This window comes from Oncorhynchus mykiss, chromosome 17, assembly GCF_013265735.2.
Source record: "Oncorhynchus mykiss isolate Arlee chromosome 17, USDA_OmykA_1.1, whole genome shotgun sequence".
Classification (NCBI taxonomy): Eukaryota; Metazoa; Chordata; class Actinopteri; order Salmoniformes; family Salmonidae; genus Oncorhynchus; species Oncorhynchus mykiss.
In genome coordinates this window covers 82,681,203-82,702,973 of record NC_048581.1, presented here as the reverse complement: position 1 = coordinate 82,702,973, position 21,771 = coordinate 82,681,203, and the positions used below count along the sequence as shown (strand labels likewise).

General features: G+C 42.8%; 1 protein-coding gene across 3 annotated transcripts in view; it reads right to left on the bottom strand.

Moving 5' to 3' along the window:
* LOC110494719 (synaptotagmin-2) overlaps window positions 1–21,771 on the bottom strand; it is a 48,627-nt gene that overhangs the window by 14,475 nt on the left and 12,381 nt on the right. Inside the window, exon 1 of one of the 3 annotated variants that reach the window (XM_021570019.2) lies at window positions 4,681–4,830. The exons of the other annotated variants lie outside the window; for them this stretch is intronic. The gene's annotated coding sequence lies outside the window, so the exon portion shown is untranslated. Of the gene's footprint in view, window positions 1–4,680; window positions 4,831–21,771 lie in introns of those variants that run through there. 3 annotated transcript variants of the gene reach the window in all.

Genomic DNA, 21,771 nt, shown 5'->3' with positions numbered 1-21,771 from the left:
TCCTTCATTCTACTGGAGTCTAGGTCCAAAAGGCTCCTTATCAGCTTCTACCCCCAACCCATAAGGCTGCTAAACAATAATCACTGTTTATTATCTATGCATAGTCACTTTACCCCTACCTATATGTACATAGTACCTCAATTACCTCGACTAACCTGGACCCCCGCATATAGTCTCATTATTGTTATTTTATTGTGTTACTTTTTTAAACTTTAGTTTATTTAGTACATATTTTCTTAACTCTTATTTTCTTAAAACTGCATTGTTGGTTAAGGGCTTGTAAGTAAGCATTTCACAGCAAGGACCATGTGATAAATACAATTTGATTTGATTTGAATCCTAATAGGATTAGAAATGAACTGTACTGAAACAATTAACCCTGTGAGAAGGTGAGATGGAGAGGCTGAATGGGAATTATGACCTTCGGATGCATGTTAGACCAACTGTTATAGGCCGCGCCTATTGCTCCCCAAAGAGTTCTCAGGAGTTCCCATTATCAAGTACTGACTCATAATTACACATCTATAACAGTGGATGGCTTCTCGTGTCTAATCATCTATAACAGTGAATGGCTTCTCGTGTCTAATCATCTATAACAGTGAATGGCTTCTCATGTCTAATCATCTATAACAGTGAATGGCTTCTCATGTCTGATCATCTAAAACAGTGAATGGCTTCTCATGTCTAATCATCTATAACAGTGAATGGCTTCTCATGTCTAATTAAGGATTCATTTCAGATAAATTATATTAATGTTAGAGATGAGATCACCTTCCAAATAGAAAAAGGTATAACAGGAAGCAAATTAATTATATATTTTCTAATCTACTCAGCAGGGTTTGGCTCAACTCAAGGCAGTCAATTCAGGAAGTGATTAGAAATGTACAAATCAGAAATGTTTGAACTTAAAAAAAAAAAAAAGCTTTTACTTTTCAGTTTATTGAGAAGTAATTGAAAATAAATACATGTATTTATTTTTATTATTGAACTGTAATTTAAGTTAACTTCCTGAATTAACTGCCCTGCTACCCAGATGCAGGCTACGGTAATAACAGTGTTTATCAATCTGACTGCAATCCGTAATCACCAACCACAATCATAACGAATAAGAATGCATGAAACACTATAATCCTATAGACTACAAACAGCTGGCCAAAGAAATTCTCATCTCAGGCCTCAGCAAGCATCATATCATTCTGTGCCAGTTCTGTGTTGCTCTCAGGGGCGGCAACAGGAGAGAGTAGGAAACGTTACCCAATTACATTGAAGTCTGACCATTTATTTCCCAGAATTCCTAGCTACACTGGAGTCTCAGGGGTGACACCAGCATATGATTAACATTTACAGATCACGGTGATACTCATTGTGAGTCATACTCATATTTGATTGCGTAGGACTAAGCAGGGCTGAGAAATGTCACGACAGTGCGAAAAGTGTACCTCTAACCTTGAGCCAACCCACTTAACAACCCATAGGATAAAGAGCTACTTGTTGCCACACGGCCATTGTCCGGCTCTGCCTCCCTGCTGTCCCTATTGTATCCTTCTCCCAGGGCAGGATATCTAAGGTGGAAAATTACAAAGGCCTACTTCCCTATTCTGCACATACAGAATTGGTTATAAATCTATTACTCACCAAAATCAATAATGACGATGAGAGTAGATGTGCACGTCACAGTAACGTAACATCTCTAAATCCTGTTAGTCTGGTAATAGATCAAACCTATCATCTCTCCTGACATCTACAATCCTATTGGTCTGATAATAGACTAACCCTATCATCTCTCTTGATATCTTACAATCATATTAGTCTGGTAATAGGTCAACCCTATCATCTCTCCTGAAATCTACCATCCTATTGGTCTGGTGATAGACTAACCCTATCATCTCTCCTGACATCTACAATCCTATTGGTCTGGTAATAGACTAACCCTATCATCTACTGATGATACAAAAACTCTTTGGAAAAGTAGCTGATACAAAATACCATTATTGCTTGAGGTTGGTATACAATACTTTCACAAACAGTGAAGGAGTATTTCTATGTCAACTATTGAAAAGGGATCGGATATATTGTAATTGAAGATATGCTTATTGTAACATACACTGAGTGCACAGAACATTAAGAACACATTCCTAACATTGAGTTCCACTTCCGTTTGCCCTCAGAACAGCCTCAGTTCGTCGGGGCATGGACTCTACAAGGTGTTCATGTTGACTACAAAGCTTCCCACACTTGTCAAGTTGACTGAATGTCCTTTGGGTGGTGGATCATTCTTGATACAGTGGAAACTATTGAATGCGAAAAACCCAGCAGGGTTGCAGTTCTTGACACACTCAAACCGGTGCGCCTGGCACCTACTGCCATCCCTGTTCAAAGGCACTTCAATCTTTTGTCTTGCCCATTCACCTTCTGAATGGCACGTACACAATCCATGTCTCAATTTTCTTAAGGCTTGAAAATCATTATTCAACCTGTTTCCTCCCCTTTATCTACAGTGACTGAAGTTGGATTTAACAGGTGACATCAATAAGGGGTCATAGCTTTCACCTGGAATCACCTGGTCAGTCTATGTCATGAATGTGTGTGTGAGTGTGTGTGTGTGTGTGTGTGTGTGTGTGTGTGTGTGTGTGTGTGAGCCTGTGTGTGTGACGTGAGCCTGTGTGTGTGTGTGTGAGCCTGTGTGTGTGTGTGTGAGCCTGTGTGTGTGTGTGTGTGAGCCTGTGTGTGTGTGTGTGTGTCTATGCGTCTGTATGTGAGAGGCTCTCCAATGCAAAAAGCTTCCCAGAGGTCTTTCATTCCCTCTAAAAGGGCTGGATGACAAAAACGATCTGTCTCAGTTTAGTTGACAAGCAGTTTCTAAGGCCCATCTAAATGAGCAAGCAAGACAATTGGGCAGAATTGGGATACATGGCAGGCAAACGTAGAGCTAAACCCCGATTACATGTGTCCTCACTGGAGACAGACCGACACACGCAGGTCTACAACGGATCTTTACTGACTTTAGAATCAGCCAGCCAGATCACCACGTGCACTCTATGTTGCTCGAGATCAGCCCGCCAGATCAGCCAGATCACCACGTGCACTCTATTTTGCTCGAGATCAGCCCGCCAGATCAGCCAGATCACCACGTGCACTCTATTTTGCTCGAGATCAGCCCGCCAGATCAGCCAGATCACCACGCACACTCTATTTTTCTCTAGATCAGCCAGCCAGATCACCACGTGCACTCTATTTTTCTCTAGATCAGCCAGCCAGATCACCACGTGCACTCTATTTTGCTCTAGATCACCCAGCCCGATCACCACATACACTCTATTTTGTATAGCTTTTACCATCAAAGAATGTTACCTTGTCAAACCAACAGTCTTTTGTTGTAGATGTAAAGAGGTGTTTATATGCAGTTGACATATTTATGTTTTCAGAAACTTTGTGTAAACTGTACAGTTGTCTACCTAAGATACCAAGCATTAAGTCAATGCTATACTGTATGTAGGAAATGCATTGTCTAAAGTCGCAACAGACAGTGAAATGATCAAGACCTGGGTCAGCAGCAACAGTAAAACAGTATTCTGTCAGCGTAGTTCATAACTTGTTTGAGGCTGTTATTCAATGCAAGGCGCATTATAGAGCTGACAGGTAATTTATGATTGAGCCGACAAACGGCAGCGTTTACCGTGAATGCAACCTACGGAAGTGCTGCATTGTCGGCTGTATAGTGTGCTGCTCTATAACGTGGCTTGGATTGAATCCAGGTCTGTGTCTTCGTAATGAAACCTCATCTTCATTGACCTATAGGCCACAAATCAGCACGCTTTGCATCTCCAACAGGTGCATTTTTTTAAGTGTTCAAAAAAATGTTTAAACAGCTAAAGGCGATATGCTATCCCACTCCACAAGACATGTGTTCAATTCCAGACTCCTTATGAAATGCTACAGCAGAGAAACTAGTTGTTGCCGAGCAAATCAGATCCAGCTGAATTGTTTCTGTCTGATACCTTACAGCCTGCCTGAGGCCATGCTAGCCAATGGTGTTTGGGATCAGACAAATCAAATGACTAATTGTTTGATGTCACAGACAGAATGAAAGTGGCTGGTATAGACATAACTGCTTACTCTGTCCTCGCTCTCATTTATCGCTATACACCAATCTTAACAGATAAGGATAATTATATGACAAATTAAAATGATTCCTGTCAAACAAATGGACATCATACATCACGACTTATAATATCAGTCGTAACAGCAATTCCCACAGGCTGTATTCAATCATAGCATAACTTGTATAGCGACTGTAAGGAGACAGAGACAAGAAGAGAAAGCTATTCATCCTATTCATAGTAGTACGTACTGTACCTCAACGCTGCAGGTACTCTTAGCACTTCTATACCAGTGTCTACATTTATGCAGTTCAACATTGGACAGCTCCACTTAGCTAGTCACAAACCAAAAGCCCCAGAAACACACCATACAAACCCAATACAAACCCCTCAAATTGTCTAATGATTTGCACATTCATAGTTCAAATCTTCAAACAACAGAAGAATCATTTGACAATAATTTGACACAATAATAAAAACAAAATCATTATTAAAGTTGTCCTTAAATGACCTGCATGTCTATATTACCCGCTGATTACCATTTCCAGGGAGGAAATGAGAGTGAGCTAGAAAGTATTACCAGTCTAATGTGATGTTCCCACTGGCTGGGTGACCCATCCAATAATCAGGCTCGTAGAGCTAACGTTTCCGTGCCGTGGTAATATCTACTGATTTCTCCCATAAGCAGAGACTGCAGTCTCTCCCCTCACTTCTCTCCACTGCAGCAGAGAAGGGCAGTTCGTTCTCTCTCTCTCTCTCTCTCTCTCTCTCTCTCTCTCTCTCTCTCTCTCTCTCTCTCTCTCTCTCTCTCTCTCTCGCTCTCTCTCTCTTGCTCTCGCTCTCTCTCGCGTCCCCTCTCTCTCTCTCCAGTACAAACCGTCTCCCGCCTTTCCCACCCTCAATCACACACCTCCCTCTCTCAATTCTCTCCTCCTTCACTGTCTCTCCCTCAACATACACACACTCTCTCAATTGCCTCCTCCCTCACCGTCTCTCCCTCAACATACACACACTCTCCAATTGTCTCTCTCTGTCCTCATTTGCGATGCTGCTCACACTGCTGAATGCAGTATGTTGTGCATCAGTCTAGCATCTGATAGCCATCGTAAATGATCAATATTTAAACCCCCCTGTTCTCTGTTTCTAAGGGTTGGAATGGCTCACTGATTCACTGGTATGAAAGAGGGATGGAAGAGGGATGAAAAGATAGGCATGGAATGAGAGAAAGAAACAAGAGGAGAAGAGGAGAAAGAGAGAGAGAGAGAGGGAAGAGGGATGGGGTATAGGTGTGAGGATAGAGGGAAAGAGAGAAAATGGAGAGGTAAACTATTTACACTGAAGTTGAAATCGTCATACCATTCACTGTACTGCGTATACCAATATCTCCTCTTCAGCAAACAACCATGTATAAACATTCAGTGGCTACCTGCCACCCCAGATTGCACGGACAGGGAAGACCTGATCCTAGATCAGCACCCCTACTCTGAGATGCTTGACATATGGCTCCTGGTGAACATGTCCTCCTCACAACACATATCTTACATGGGAGGATTTGAAAGGTGACAACAGGATGTAACAAGGATAAGGCCTTGGTGGAATCATGACAGTTATCTTGTTACAAGTCACACAATAGATGTAACAATGGACAAACCAAATGATCTATTTGACCTGTTCTGATTAGGATACCAAGATTATTTCATTATATGTCACGATTCATTTCAAAATTACAATAGAAAATAACAAGATCATAGAGCTACTATGTTATTGATCCAGCATGAAATCTTGTTTCATATAGCTGCAAAGAAAAGGATTTTGTAAACATGTCATTTTAACTCTGAACTCTCAAGTTGTTCAAGTGCACCTTGAGGTTATTGCCTCAGATTGGAGTTAGTCTACTCTACAGTATGGAGTTAGTCTGCCCAGTATGTGGTGTTAGTCTGCTCTACAGTATGGAGTTAGTCTGACCTATAGCATAGAGTTAGTCTGCAGTATGGAGTTAGTCTGCCCAGTACATGATGTTAGTCTGCTGTACAGTATGGAGTTAGTCTGCTGTACAGTATGGAGTTAGTCTGCCCTATAGCATAGAGTTAGTCTACAGTATGGAGTTAGTCTACTCTACAGTATGGAGTTAGTCTGCCCAGTATGTGGTGTTAGTCTGCTCTACAGTATGGAGTTAGTCTGCTGTACAGTATGGAGTTAGTCTACTCTATTGTATGGAGAGAGTCTGCCCTATAGCATAGAGTTAGTCTACAGTATGTGGAGTTAGTCTGCCCTCCAGTATGTAGAATTACTTTGCCCAGCATGTGGAGTTAGTCTGCTCTACAGTATGGAGTTAGTCTGCTGTACAGTATGGAGTTAGTCTGCTCTACAGTATGGAGTTAGTCTGCTCTATAGTATGGAGTTAGTCTGCTCTATAGTATGTAGTTCGTCTGCTCTATAGTATGGAGTTAGTCTGCTCTATAGTATGGAGTTAGTCTGCTCTACAGTATAGAGTTAGTCTATTCTACAGTATGGGCTTAGTCTGCCCTACAGTAAGGAGTTAGTCTGCCCTATAGTTTGGAGTTAGTCTGCCCTACAGTATGGAGTTAGTCTGCCCTACAGTATGGAGTTAGTCTGCTCTACAGTATTGAGTTAGTCTGTTCTACAGTATGGAGTTAGTCTGCTCTACAGTATGGAGTTAGTCTGCTCTACAGTATGGAGTTAGTTTGCTCTATAGTATGGAGTTAGTCTTCTCTACAGTGTGGATTTAGTCTGCTCTATAGTATGGAGTTAGTCTTCTCTACAGTATGGAGTTAGTCTGCTCTATAGTATGGAGTTAGTCTGCTCTACAGTATGGAGTTAGTCTGCTCTATAGTATGGAATTAGTCTGCTCTATAGTATGTAGTTAGTCTCCTCTACAGTGTAGAGTTAGTCTGCCCTATAGTTTGGAGATAGTCTGCCTACAGTATGGAATTAGTCTGCTCTATAGTATGTAGTTAGTCTCCTCTACAGTATAGAGTTAGTCTGCCTACAGTATGGAGTTAGTCTGCTCTATAGTATGGAGTTAGTCTTCTCTACAGTATGGAGTTAGTCTGCTCTATAGTTTGGATTTAGTCTGCTCTACAGTATGGAATTAGTCTGCTCAATAGTATGGAGTTAGTCTTCTCTACAGTATAGAGTTAGTCTGCCCTATAGTTTGGAGTTAGTCTGCTCTATAGTATGGAGTTAGTCTGTTCTATAGTATGGAGTTAGTCTTCTCTACAGTATGGAGTTAGTCTGCTCTATAGTATGGAGTTAGTCTGCTCTACAGTATGGAGTTAGTCTGCCCGGTATGTGTTGTTAGTCTGCTCTACAGTATGGAGTTAGTCTGCTCTATAGTATGGAATTAGTCTGCCCGGTATGTGGTGTTAGTCTGCTCTACAGTATGGAGTTAGTCTGCTCTATAGTATGGAGTTAGTCTGCTCTATAGTATGTAGTTCGTCTGCTCTATAGTATGGAGTTAGTCTGCTCTATAGTATGGAGTTAGTCTGCTCTACAGTATAGAGTTAGTCTATTCTACAGTATGGGCTTAGTCTGCCCTACAGTAAGGAGTTAGTCTGCCCTATAGTTTGGAGTTAGTCTGCCCTACAGTATGGAGTTAGTCTGCCCTACAGTATGGAGTTAGTCTGCTCTACAGTATTGAGTTAGTCTGTTCTACAGTATGGAGTTAGTCTGCTCTACAGTATGGAGTTAGTCTGCTCTACAGTATGGAGTTAGTTTGCTCTATAGTATGGAGTTAGTCTGTTCTATAGTATGGAGTTAGTCTTCTCTACAGTATGGAGTTAGTCTGCTCTATAGTATGGAGTTAGTCTGCTCTACAGTATGGAGTTAGTCTGCCCGGTATGTGTTGTTAGTCTGCTCTACAGTATGGAGTTAGTCTGCTCTATAGTATGGAATTAGTCTGCCCGGTATGTGGTGTTAGTCTGCTCTACAGTATGGAGTTAGTCTGCTCTATAGTATGGAGTTAGTCTGCTCTATAGTATGTAGTTCGTCTGCTCTATAGTATGGAGTTAGTCTGCTCTATAGTATGGAGTTAGTCTGCTCTACAGTATAGAGTTAGTCTATTCTACAGTATGGGCTTAGTCTGCCCTACAGTAAGGAGTTAGTCTGCCCTATAGTTTGGAGTTAGTCTGCCCTACAGTATGGAGTTAGTCTGCCCTACAGTATGGAGTTAGTCTGCTCTACAGTATTGAGTTAGTCTGTTCTACAGTATGGAGTTAGTCTGCTCTACAGTATGGAGTTAGTCTGCTCTACAGTATGGAGTTAGTTTGCTCTATAGTATGGAGTTAGTCTTCTCTACAGTGTGGATTTAGTCTGCTCTATAGTATGGAGTTAGTCTTCTCTACAGTATGGAGTTAGTCTGCTCTATAGTATGGAGTTAGTCTGCTCTACAGTATGGAGTTAGTCTGCTCTATAGTATGGAATTAGTCTGCTCTATAGTATGTAGTTAGTCTCCTCTACAGTATAGAGTTAGTCTGCCCTATAGTTTGGAGATAGTCTGCCTACAGTATGGAATTAGTCTGCTCTATAGTATGTAGTTAGTCTCCTCTACAGTATAGAGTTAGTCTGCCTACAGTATGGAGTTAGTCTGCTCTATAGTATGGAGTTAGTCTTCTCTACAGTATGGAGTTAGTCTGCTCTATAGTTTGGATTTAGTCTGCTCTACAGTATGGAATTAGTCTGCTCAATAGTATGGAGTTAGTCTTCTCTACAGTATAGAGTTAGTCTGCCCTATAGTTTGGAGTTAGTCTGCTCTATAGTATGGAGTTAGTCTGTTCTATAGTATGGAGTTAGTCTTCTCTACAGTATGGAGTTAGTCTGCTCTATAGTATGGAGTTAGTCTGCTCTACAGTATGGAGTTAGTCTGCCCGGTATGTGTTGTTAGTCTGCTCTACAGTATGGAGTTAGTCTGCTCTATAGTATGGAATTAGTCTGCCCGGTATGTGGTGTTAGTCTGCTCTACAGTATGGAGTTAGTCTGCTCTATAGTATGGAATTAGTCTGCTCTATAGTATGGAGTTAGTCTCCTCTACAGTATAGAGATAGTCTGCCCTATAGTTTGGAGATAGTCTGCCTACAGTATGGAGTTAGTCTGCTCTACAGAATAGGCTTAGTCTGCTCTACAGTATGGAGTTAGCCTTCCAAGTATGTTGAGTTATAATTCCCTACAGAGTCAAGATTGTGCTCAATCTACTGCTAAATAACATGTTGTGACCTGTATGTTTTGGGTTGGAAGATAATGCAGTTTTGCATACCCTATCCATTCATCTGTTTAACTCTAGCAGAAATCACCCTTCCACCATATGGTATCCTTTCTTTTGCACAACAAATTGGTGACATAAAAAAACCCCAGAAATAATAATGTTCTCCCTTGAATGAAACTAACCGGTTTGTCTTCTAACTAGCTGCCATGTTCCTGTCCTCCCAACCCCTCTAGTTTGAGCCGAATCCTCCATCAGCATTCCAGTAAGGACTTTAGTGGAAAAGTAATATTTCTGCTCATCTCCAGCACTCTCCCAGCCACCTCCAGATGGAATGCCTCATCCATCTCCAGCCCTCTCCCAGCCACCTCCAGATGGAATGCCTCATCCATCTCCAGCACTCTCCCAGCCACCTCCAGATGGAATGCCTCATCCATCTCCAGCCCTCTCCCAGCCACCTCCAGATGGAATGCCTCATCCATCTCCAGCACTCTCCCAGCCACCTCCAGATGGAATGCCTCATCCATCTCCAGAACTCTAACAGCCACCTCCAGATGGAATGCCTCATCCATCTCCAGCACTCTCCCAGCCACCTCCAGATGGAATGCCTCCTCCATCTCCAGCACTCTCCCAGCCACCGCCAGATGGAATTCCTCATCCATCTCCAGAACTCTAACAGCCACCTCCAGATGGAATGCCTCATCCATCTCCAGAACTCTAACAGCCACCTCCAGATGGAATGCCTCATCCATCTCCAGCACTCTCCCAGCCACCTCCAGATGGAATGCCTCCTCCATCTCCAGCACTCTCCCAGCCACCGCCAGATGGAATTCCTCATCCATCTCCAGCACTCTCCCAGCCACCTCCAGATGGAATGCCTCATCCATCTCCAGAACTCTAACAGCCACCTCCAGATGGAATGCCTCATCCATCTCCAGCACTCTCCCAGCCACCTCCAGATGGAATGCCTCATCCATCTACAGCACTCTCCCAGCCACCTCCAGATGGAATGCCTCATCCATCTCCAGAACTCTAACAGCCACCTCCAGATGGAATGCCTCATCCATCTCCAGAACTCTCCCAGCCACCTCCAGATGGAATGCCTCCTCCATCTCCAGCACTCTCCCAGCCACCGCCAGATGGAATTCCTCATCCATCTCCAGCACTCTCCCAGCCACTTCCAGATGGAATGCCTCATCCATCTCCAGAACTCTCCCAGCCACTTCCAGATGGAATGCCTCATCCATCTCCAGCACTCTCCCAGCCACTTCCAGATGGAAGTCCTCATCCATCTCCAGCACTCTCACAGCCACATCCAGATGGAATGCCTCATCCATCTCCAGCACTCTCCCAGCCACTTCCAGATGGAATTCCTCATCCATCTCCAGCACTCTCACAGCCACCTCCAGATGGAATGCCTCATCCATCTCCAGCACTCTCCCAGCCACTTCCAGATGGAATTCCTCATCCATCTCCAGCACTCTCACAGCCACCTCCAGATGGAATGCCTCATCCATCTCCAGAACTCTAACAGCCACCTCCAGATGGAATGCCTATTCCATCTCCAGAACTCTAACAGCCACCTCCAGATGGAATGCCTATTCCATCTCCAGAACTCTCCCAGACACCCCCAGAGGGAATGCCTATTCCATCTCCAGAACTCTAACAGCCACCTCCAGATGGAATGCCTCATCCATCTCCAGCACTCTCACAGCCACCTCCAGGTGGAATGCCTCATCCATCTCCAGCACTCTCACAGCCACCTCCAGATGGAATGCCTCATCCATCTCCAGAACTCTAACAGCCACCTCCAGATGGAATGCCTATTCCATCTCCAGAACTCTAACAGCCACCTCCAGATGGAATGCCTATTCCATCTCCAGAACTCTCCCAGACACCCCCAGAGGGAATGCCTATTCCATCTCCAGAACTCTAACAGCCACCTCCAGAGGGAATGCCTATTCCATCTCCAGAACTCTAACAGCCACCTCCAGATGGAATGCCTATTCCATCTCCAGAACTCTAACAGCCACCTCCAGAGGGAATGCCTATTCCATCTCCAGAACTCTAACAGCCACCTCCAGAGGGAATGCCTCATCCATCTCCAGAACTCTAACAGCCACCTCCAGATGGAATGCCTCATCCATCTCCAGAACTCTAACAGCCACCTCCAGAGGGAATGCCTCATCCATCTCCAGAACTCTAACAGCCACCTCCAGATGGAATGCCTCATCCATCTCCAGAACTCTAACAGCCACCTCCAGATGGAATGCCTCATCCATCTCCAGAACTCTAACAGCCACCTCCAGATGGAATGCCTCATCCATCTCCAGAACTCTAACAGCCACCTCCAGAGGGAATGCCTATTCCATCTCCAGAACTCTAACAGCCACCTCCAGATGGAATGCCTCATCCATCTCCAGAACTCTAACAGCCACCTCCAGAGGGAATGCCTCATCCATCTCCAGAACTCTAACAGCCACCTCCAGATGGAATGCCTATTCCATCTCCAGAACTCTAACAGCCACCTCCAGAGGGAATGCCTCATCCATCTCCAGAACTCTAACAGCCACCTCCAGAGGGAATGCCTCATCCATCTCCAGAACTCTAACAGCCACCTCCAGATGGAATGCCTCATCCATCTCCAGACCTCTAACAGCCACCTCCAGAGGGAATGCCTCATCCATCTCCAGAACTCTAACAGCCACCTCCAGAGGGAATGCCTATTCCATCTCCAGAACTCTAACAGCCACCTCCAGATGGAATGCCTCATCCATCTCCAGAACTCTAACAGCCACCTCCAGAGGGAATGCCTCATCCATCTCCAGAACTCTAACAGCCACCTCCAGAGGGAATGCCTCATCCATCTCCAGAACTCTCCCAGACACCCCCAGAGGGATTACCTCATCCATGTGTTTGTGTGGAAGTGAACAGCTGGTAGCAGCCAGACCGGCCCAGCAGGGGCTCTGTCTCTGCCATGTTACAGGATGTTATGACTCCCTTTGCACAGAGGGGGGCAGTACTGAACTCACAGCTCACTGTGCATGGTCCGGTTATGCCCTCGGCTGGAATAAGTAAGAGTTGATGTTGTGCTATGTCAATATTCCCTAAACCAGTGGTATTAAAACTTTTTCAGAGGGGACCCCATTGTTTCCGACAGAATTTCTGTTGTAGATTTCGCGATCCCACGCCATCCCAAATCTGAAGACACCGCCTTATGATCGGTAAATGTAGATTTTTACATGAACAAATAACCTTTAATTCATTACATTTGTATCTCTTATGATGAAAAGAAACCAATAAATACATTTACTAAATTAATTTTAATTTTTCAAATTATCTTTATCAAAAATGTTAGTATATCGTCTCGTATCCTTAATCTGTATTATTATATATATTTTTTTTTGGGGGGGGGGGGGGGGGGGGGGTTGAAGTGTGCAGATTATTGTACGACCCACTGCAGCGACCCACTGCAGTTCCCACGACTTTGAATACCACTGCACTAAACCTTCCTTAATACCCCCTCACTCCCTACCCACTTACTCACTCTCCCCTCATGGATGTTAAAGCATTTGATTTGTGTAACATTGGGTTAGCAGGAGTTCCCTTAACACCATTTGATGTCTTTTACATCTGTGAGATGGAGTGAACAAGCACATACTTTGGGGAGGCGGGCAAGAAATCAGACAGCAGCCAGTCTCTGGGTGGAAGTTGCCCAGAGGTACAGATCATGTTTTCATTGACTAAGTATTATTAATGACGAACAAACGATGCTTGTACTGTACACAAATCATGTGACAGGAATGTCCTGTTATGTCAGGTGAAAGGGATACCGTGTTGTTGGCTGGAATTGATTACCTTGTCTTTGGTAGTGACCTCTCCCTCCCAGGGTTATTATTTCTGACAATAACATAGCCCACATCCAGCCCCATGCTGTATCTGGCCTATATATAGTACCAGTAAAAAGTTTGGACACACCTGCTCATTCAAGGGTTTTTCTTACTTTTTCTTATTTTCTACATTGTAGAATAATAGTGAAGACATCAAAACTATGAAATAACACATACGGAATAATGTAGTAACCAAAAATGGTTATACAAATCAAAATATATTTTATAAGTAGCCACCCTTTGTATTGATGACAGCTTTGCAGACTCTTGCCATTCTCTCAACCAGATTCATGAGGTAGTCACCTGGAATGCATTTCAATTAACAGGTATGCCTTGTTAAAAGTTAATTTGTGGAATTTCTTTCCTTCTTAATGCGTTTGAGCCAATCAGTTGTGTTGTGACAAGGTAGGGGTGGTATACAGAAGATAGCCCTATTTGGTAAAAGACCATCCAAATTATGGCAAGAAGAGTTAAAATAAGCAAAGAGAAATGACAGTCCATCATTACATTAAGACATGAAGGTGAGTCAATTAGGAAAACGTCAAGAACTTTGAATGTTTCTTCAAGTGCAGTCGCAAAAACCATGAAGAGCTATGATGAGGACCGCCACAGAAAAGGTACCTAGTCAGTTGTACAACTGAAATGTGTCTTCCGCATTTAACCCAACCACTCTGAATCAGAGAGGTGCGGGAGGCTGCCTAAATTGACATCCACGTCTTCAGAGCCTGGGAAACGGGCAGAACACCAGATTTTTACATTGTCAGCTCTGGGATTCAATCCAGCAACCTTTCAGTTACTGGCCCAAAACTCTAACCACTAGGCTACCTGCCATACCGGAAAGGAAGACCCAGAGTTACCTCTGCTGCAGAGGATAAGTTCATTTGAGTTAACTGCACCTCAGAGTGCAGCCCAAATAAATGCTTCACAGAGTTCAAGTAATAGACACATCTCAACTGTTTAGAGGAGACTGTGTGAATCAAGCATTTGTGGTCAAATTGTTGCAAAGAAACCACTACTAAAGGACACCAAAAAGAAGAAGAGACTTGCTTGGACCAAGAAACACGAGCAATGGACATTAAACCGGTGTGATGGTGTGGTGGTGCTTTGGTGGTGACACTGTCTGTGATTTATTTCAAATTTAAGTTAATCTTAACCAGCATGGCTACCACAGCATGGCTACCTTCTGCAGCGATACGCCATCCCATCTGGTTTGCGTTTGGTGGAACTATAATTTGTTTTCAACAGGACCATGACCCAACACATCTCCAGCCTGTGTTAGGGCTATTTGACCAAGAAGGAGGGTGATTGTGTGCTGCATCAGATGTCCTGGCGTCCACAATCACCCGACCTCAACCCAATAGAGATGGTTTGGGATGAGTTGGACCACAGAGTGAAGGAAAAGCAGCCAACAAGTGCTCAGCATATGTGGGAACTCCTTCAAGACTGTTGGAAAAGCATTCCAGGTGAAGCTGGTTGAGAGAATGCCAAGAGTGTGCAAAGCCGTCATCAAGCAAAGGGTTGCTACTTTGAAGAATCTAAAATCTAAAATATACTGCACTTTGATTTGATTAACACTTTTTTGGATACTACATGATTCCATATGTTATTTCAAAGTATGGGTGTCATCACTATTATTCTACAATGTATAAAATTGTAAAAAATTAAGAAAAACTCTGGAATGAGTAGTTGTGTCCAAACGTTTGACTGGTACTGTAGGCTATAGCAGGTTGTGACGCACATGTAAATGTGCTACTGTCATCTATCTCATTAATCCACTAATTGATGGAATTGAAACGTGTGACTGTGGAATTCAGTTTACTGAAATATGAGACAAACTTTCCCAAAGTCTTAATGTAACGTTAGTGCTCTATGCTCATTGAAAAGATTACAGGAAGTTAACTAGGCCTATATTTTGTCAGTGTTTTTCCTAGAGAAAATATCAGATGATTCCGGTTGAACTATCTATACCAAACTGGGTTTTCTGAGGACTACAAAGAATTATCTAAGAACTGGGTCTTAGCTCCATTTTTCTAAGTGCATTTTTATTGAACCAGAAAAACACTCCCAAAAGACTAGTTTATGGAAACTACTTTGAATATCAATTATTCTAATAAAAAGTCAAACATAATTGTCTTTGTGTTAACAGGGGGAAATAATACAATTAAATGCAAGTGATTTTTCCAGAAGCTAATTAGAATACTCCCAACATATCATCAACTCGGGATAGCTTTATCCAACAACATGTTTTATCACATTGTTCCAGCACTGCCAGTGTTGAATCCCCATTTGAAGACTTAGTTTTCACAATTCGTTAGAAAAAACATATTTTTTTCCCCTGTACCCATTTAACATGACCTTGGTTAACATCTGCAACTCACAGACTACAGAACAACACCAGCCCAAGTGAAGAGATATGGCTGACCAGAGGGGTTTTTAGTTGTCACTTGTCTAAAGTGTGTGGTGGATTGATGATGATACTGTGTTCAAACAGACCCATAGATCTAGACAGTATGTTCCATAAATCAAACCTGGACCAATAGAAAGAACCTTGCTCATAAAGAAGAGGGCAGCTCGATCTTGACTCATGAAGATTTTACAGCACGCATGATCCGGTACATGGTAGTGGGTGAGTTAGTATGTTCTTTGGAAAGTTGCAAACACAGTTGCTAAAGAAGGCACATAAGCTATTGATGAATGCAATACTTTGGAGCAGATTCTTCTTGGAATGTTCAAAAAAATACATTGACCCCATGATAGTAATTAAGCTAATTAAGACTTGCATGCTGTTACCCATCAACATCAAACAAATATTGCAGTAGGCCTGTAAGATCAGGTTGGAGTTCTGAATACAGTGTTAGATGGTACTACAGTACATACAGACAGTGGCAACGAACCGGATTCGACCAGTCACCATTCTAACTGTATCGATTCAGCAGCTCTAGTATGATGTGTGCTCGCCGTGTGACAAGCCATTCTGCAAGGTCATAGTGCATAGAAAACATAACAGTGGTCTGGAGCTCCTGAAATATTGATCCCTGAGGGTTCCTGTTCCTCACTTCTGCCGTATGGGATTCCCGCACCCCCTCCCTTCCCTTGTCCCCCTGCCCCCTCCCCTGCTGCACCTCAAAACCAAATCAACCCCAGTGCATCTATCTGTGAGAGAGACTCTCTCAACCTGGGCCCAGATCCACATGATTGGTTCAGTTCAGCTGTGTGGACTGCTAAGCTAGGACATGATAACAACCAAGCGAAGTCAAAGAGAGAGAAAGTAAACCCGGGCCGTAGAGTTAATGTGTGGTTTTTCTGAGTTGCATGCAGGGGGCTTCTAGTCGTCAATGTTATTTGGACCACGTTTCACTTCCCTCCGCTGTGACGGCAAAGAGGATGGGCACTGCATCCTCTCCAGATCCTGCAGGCAGCACTGCAATGCAGGGGTGTAACGTACAAAGATGAATCTCTCTCTCTCTCTCTCTCTCTCTCTCTCTCTCTCACTCGCTCACTCGCTCACTCACTCACTCACTCACTCACTCACTCACTCACTCACTCACTCACTCACGCACTCACGCACTCACGCACTCACGCACTCACGCACTCACTCACTCACTCACTCACTCACTCATGCACTCATGCACTCATGCACTCATGCACTCATGCACTTACAGAGGTAGATTGTTATGTTGATCCCCTCTGATTAAGTTACTTTTTGATGTAATTGACCAGAAAGTATGTTTATATCTCTGTAATAAGAGATTGTAGGCCAGTCCTAAAATGGCCACATGATGTCAGCAGGGGCAGCTAGTATAAACAGAGAGAGAAAAAAAAGAACTGGTGCTCTTTTCCAAAATGTAATTCCTGACTGGCAAGAACCACTCCCGTTATTATACAAATAAAGGTCTACGATAAAGTTCAAAAATCAACTATTGCTGAGATATATTAAAGGAGGAGTTCGATACACAAACACACACACACACACACACAAACGTGTCTCTCCGGGCCCCTCGTAATGCTGACAGTGCAACTACAAGACAGCCAAGAATACAACTAGGGAGGTGTAGTCTACAAATGGCAGTAATGTGCAGATAGTATCACAGTGAACCAGCAGCAGTAGTCTCAACAGTAAGACAGTAGCATTGTAGTTAGTTCTGGACTGACAGTGTTTGACTGATGATATAATTGTTACACTTTGACCTGAATCTGATACACTAGACTGGGTATACAAACATGTAATAGCCTTTTCTCTGGGTCTAACACACAACAGTTACTATTACATTCACATATCATCTCTGTAACTGTAACAAATCAGTTATCAGTGGGGCTGATCAAGAAGGTGGGGGACTCCGTTGAGAAGCCTTGTCTAGTTCCAGGTCATCTGCTCAGGCATGTTATGGGTCAGTGTTCGTGTAAAATGTGTGAGATTATATGATGCTTATAACTGAGTCAGAAACAGACAGAGCCTGGATCCATTTGAAAACACCAGTCTCAACATCAACAGTGAAGAGGCAACTCTGGGATGCTGGATTTCTAGGCAGAGTTCCTCTGTCCAGTGTCTGTGTTCTTTAGCCCATCTTAATATTTTATTTTTATTGGCCAGTATGAGACATGGCTTTTTCTTTGCAACTCTGCCTAGAAGGCCAGCATCCCAGAGTCGCCTCTTCACTGTTGACATTGAGACTGGTGTTTTGCGGGTACAATTTAATAAAGTTAAGGATTTGTGAGGCGTCTGTTACTCAAGCTAAACTTTTAAAATTATAAACGTGGATTAGCCAGCACAACATGCCATTAGAACAAAGGAGTGATGGTATCTGCTAATGGGCCTCTGTACGCCTATGTAGATATTCCATAACAAATCTGATGTTACCAGCTACAATAGTCATTTACAACATTAAAACCTGTTACGGATATTTCAGAGCGCCACCTATAGTACTCGATAAAACTCAAACTTTCATTAAAACACACACGCAAGATACTCAATTAAAGCTACACTCGTTATGAATCTAGCCAACATGTCAGATTTGTAAAATGCTTTTCGGCGAAAGCATGAGAAGCTATTATCTGATAGCATGCACCACCCCCAAAATACCTGAACGAGACCTAAACAAAAGATTTTGCGGTAGCCGGCGCTACACAAAACGCAGAAATAAAATATAAAACATTCATTACCTTTGTCGAGCTTCTTTGTTGGCACTCCTATATGTCCCATAAACATCACAATTGGGTTTTTTTCCCGATTAAATCCGTCAAAGTATGCCCAAAATGTCAATTTATGAAGGCCGTCTGATCCAAGGAAAATTAAACTTTACAAGACGCAACGTCACTTTTTAAAATTAAAAAAGTTGCCTATAAACTTTTACAAATCACTTCAAACTACTTTTGTAAACCAACTTTAGGTATTAATAAACGTTAATATTCGATCAAATTGATCACGGGGCGATCTGTATTCGATAGCAGCAAGTCTTGAAATCACCCCAAGACAGGAAGTGCCTATACGTCATCCCACCAAGGATAAACTCGCAACGAAATGTGAAACATCGTGTGGAAGCTGTAAGCGTTGTAAACGGAAACTCATCTATTTTCTACCGACTTAGACAATTCAAAGACTGGCGGATGAATATTTTTTTTGTGTTTTTGGTGAACAGTTTTTCTGGGATTTTTACTCCTGAACACGTTCAACACCATAGTACCCTCCAAGCTCGTCATCAAGCTCGAGACCCTGGGTCTCGACCCCGCCCTGTGCAACTGGGTACTGGACTTCCTGACGGGCCGCCCCCAGGTGGTGAGGGTAGGCAACAACATCTCCTCCCCGCTGATCCTCAACACTGGAGCCCCACAAGGGTGCGTTCTGAGCCCTCTCCTGTACTCCCTGTTCACCCATGACTGCGTGGCCACGCACGCCTCCAACTCAATCATCAAGTTTGCGGACCACACAACAGTGGTAGGCTTGATTACCAACAACGACGAGACGGCCTACAGGGAGGAGGTGAGGGCCCTCGGAGTGTGGTGTCAGGAAAATAACCTCACACTCAACGTCAACAAAACTAAGGAGATGATTGTGGACTTCAGGAAACAGCAGAGGGAACACCCCCCTATCCACATCGATGGAACAGTAGTGGAGAGGGTAGCAAGTTTTAAGTTCCTCGGCATACACATCACAGACAAACTGAATTGGTCCACTCACACAGACAGCATTGTGAAGAAGGCGCAGCAGCGCCTCTTCAACCTCAGGAGGCTGAAGAAATTCGGCTTGTCACCAAAAGCACTCACAAACTTCTACAGATGCACAATCGAGAGCATCCTGGCGGGCTGTATCACCGCCTGGTACGGCAACTGCTCCGCCCTCAACCGTAAGGCTCTCCAGAGGGTAGTGAGGTCTGCACAACGCATCACCGGGGGCAAACTACCTGCCCTCCAGGACACCTACACCACCCGATGTCACAGGAAGGCCATAAAGATCATCAAGGACATCAACCACCCGAGCCACTGCCTGTTCACCCCGCTATCATCCAGAAGGCGAGGTCAGTACAGGTGCATCAAAGCTGGGACCGAGAGCCTGAAAAACAGCTTCTATCTCAAGGCCATCAGACTGTTAAACAGCCACCACTAACATTGAGTTGCTGCTGCCAACACACTGACACTGACTCAACTCCAGCCACTTTAATAATGGGAATTGATGGGAAATGATGTAAATATATCACTAGCCACTTTAAACAATGCTACCTTATATAATGTTACTTACCCTACATTATTCATCTCATATGCATACGTATATACTGTACTCTATATCATCGACTGTATCCTTATGTAATACATGTATCACTAGCCACTTTAACTATGCCACTTTGTTTACATACTCATCTCATAAGTATATACTGTACTCGATACCATCTACTGTATCTTGCCTATGCTGCTCTGTACCATCACTCATTCATATATCCTTATGTACATATTCTTTATCCCCTTACACTGTGTACAAGACAGTAGTTTTGGAATTGTTAGTTAGATTACTTGTTATTACTGCATTGTTGGAACTAGAAGCACAAGCATTTCGCTACACTCGCATTAACATCTGCTAACTATGTGTATGTGACAAATAAAATTTGAATTGATTTGATTTGATTTGTTCTGTTATAGCCACAGACATGATTTAACCAGTTTCAGAAACTTCAGAGTGTTTTCTATACACACATACTTATCATATGCATATACTATATTCCTGGCATGAGTAGCAGGACGTTGAAATGTTGCGCGATTTTTAACAAAAAGTTGCGAAAAGCTGCGAGAATCCGTAACAGGTTACAATGTCTACACTGTATTTCTGATCAATTTGATGTTATTTTATTAGACAAAAAAAATGGCTTTTTTTTCAAAAACAAGAAACTTTCTAAGTGACCCCAAACTTTCTAAGTGACCCCAAACTTTCTAAGTGACCCCAAACTTTCTAAGTGACCCCAAACTTTCTAAGTGACCCCAAACTTTCTAAGTGACCCCAAACTTTCTAAGTGACCCCAAACTTTCTAAGTGACCCCAAACTTTTGAATGATAGTGTATATATTATTACTTTTTTTGCTACTATAGGTAGCGTTAGCTAGCGCTAGTTGGATGTACCTGCGCCAAAACCTCAGTATTTTTCTTCCTATAGCTTGTCCGCCGTCTTCTTTTTAAATAATGTCACTTTAATTTACCTACCTGATCAAAATGAGTTATCAAATGAGTTATCTCATGCTCTCTCCTCTCGCCGCAGCAGACATACAGTATAGCGAGCAATATGTTTGGAACATCAAATCACAATAAAATCTCAGTATCGAATCGCAATAAATACTGTTCAATAACCTAAATATTTTCTTTCAAACTCCAGGTGTAAAGTCACAGCTGACACCCCATTCTTTCTGCTGACATCTTTGAATCTTAATTCAGATTTTTGGGAAAACGTGGTCGCATAAAAAACAGAGGGAGATTTTACCATCATTTTGTTACCAAACTTTTCATTTGCACAGTTTCGGTGAAATTTTCTATGTAAATTGTTCAGAGTAGTCGTTATACATAGTTGTATGGTTTGTTAAACTTTCATATCAATGGTTTTTGCTTTGCATACATTTTAAAGTGAAATAAATCTGAGTTAAAATGTCATTTGGTTTCTGTGGAATTGACCTTTTTTATGATTATGATCTCACAAAGTACGAGGAAAGGAACAGTGTTTACCTGAACCAGGCCAAATACCCAGGACGTGAAAGGCAATGTTCTACTTACTGCGTTTGGACTAGATTGTACACCTGGAGCATTGTATAGTCTAGGCTAATGCTGTAAAGCTGCTGTGATCAACCATATTGGTAAAGGCCTCAGGCTCAAGCAAGAAGAAGTTACATTGAGGAACTATCGGTCCATCTTCATTCCTCTTCAATGTATTATCACACATATAGCACCGCATGTACATCACAGAAAAGTCCAAAAGAGAACGATCCAGCTGTCACAACACAGACGTATAATATCAGACTATTTACTTTGAAACTATTGGAAAATGAAGCAGACATTTACTAATTACGCTCTTCCTTATTAAAATCTCCTGTCT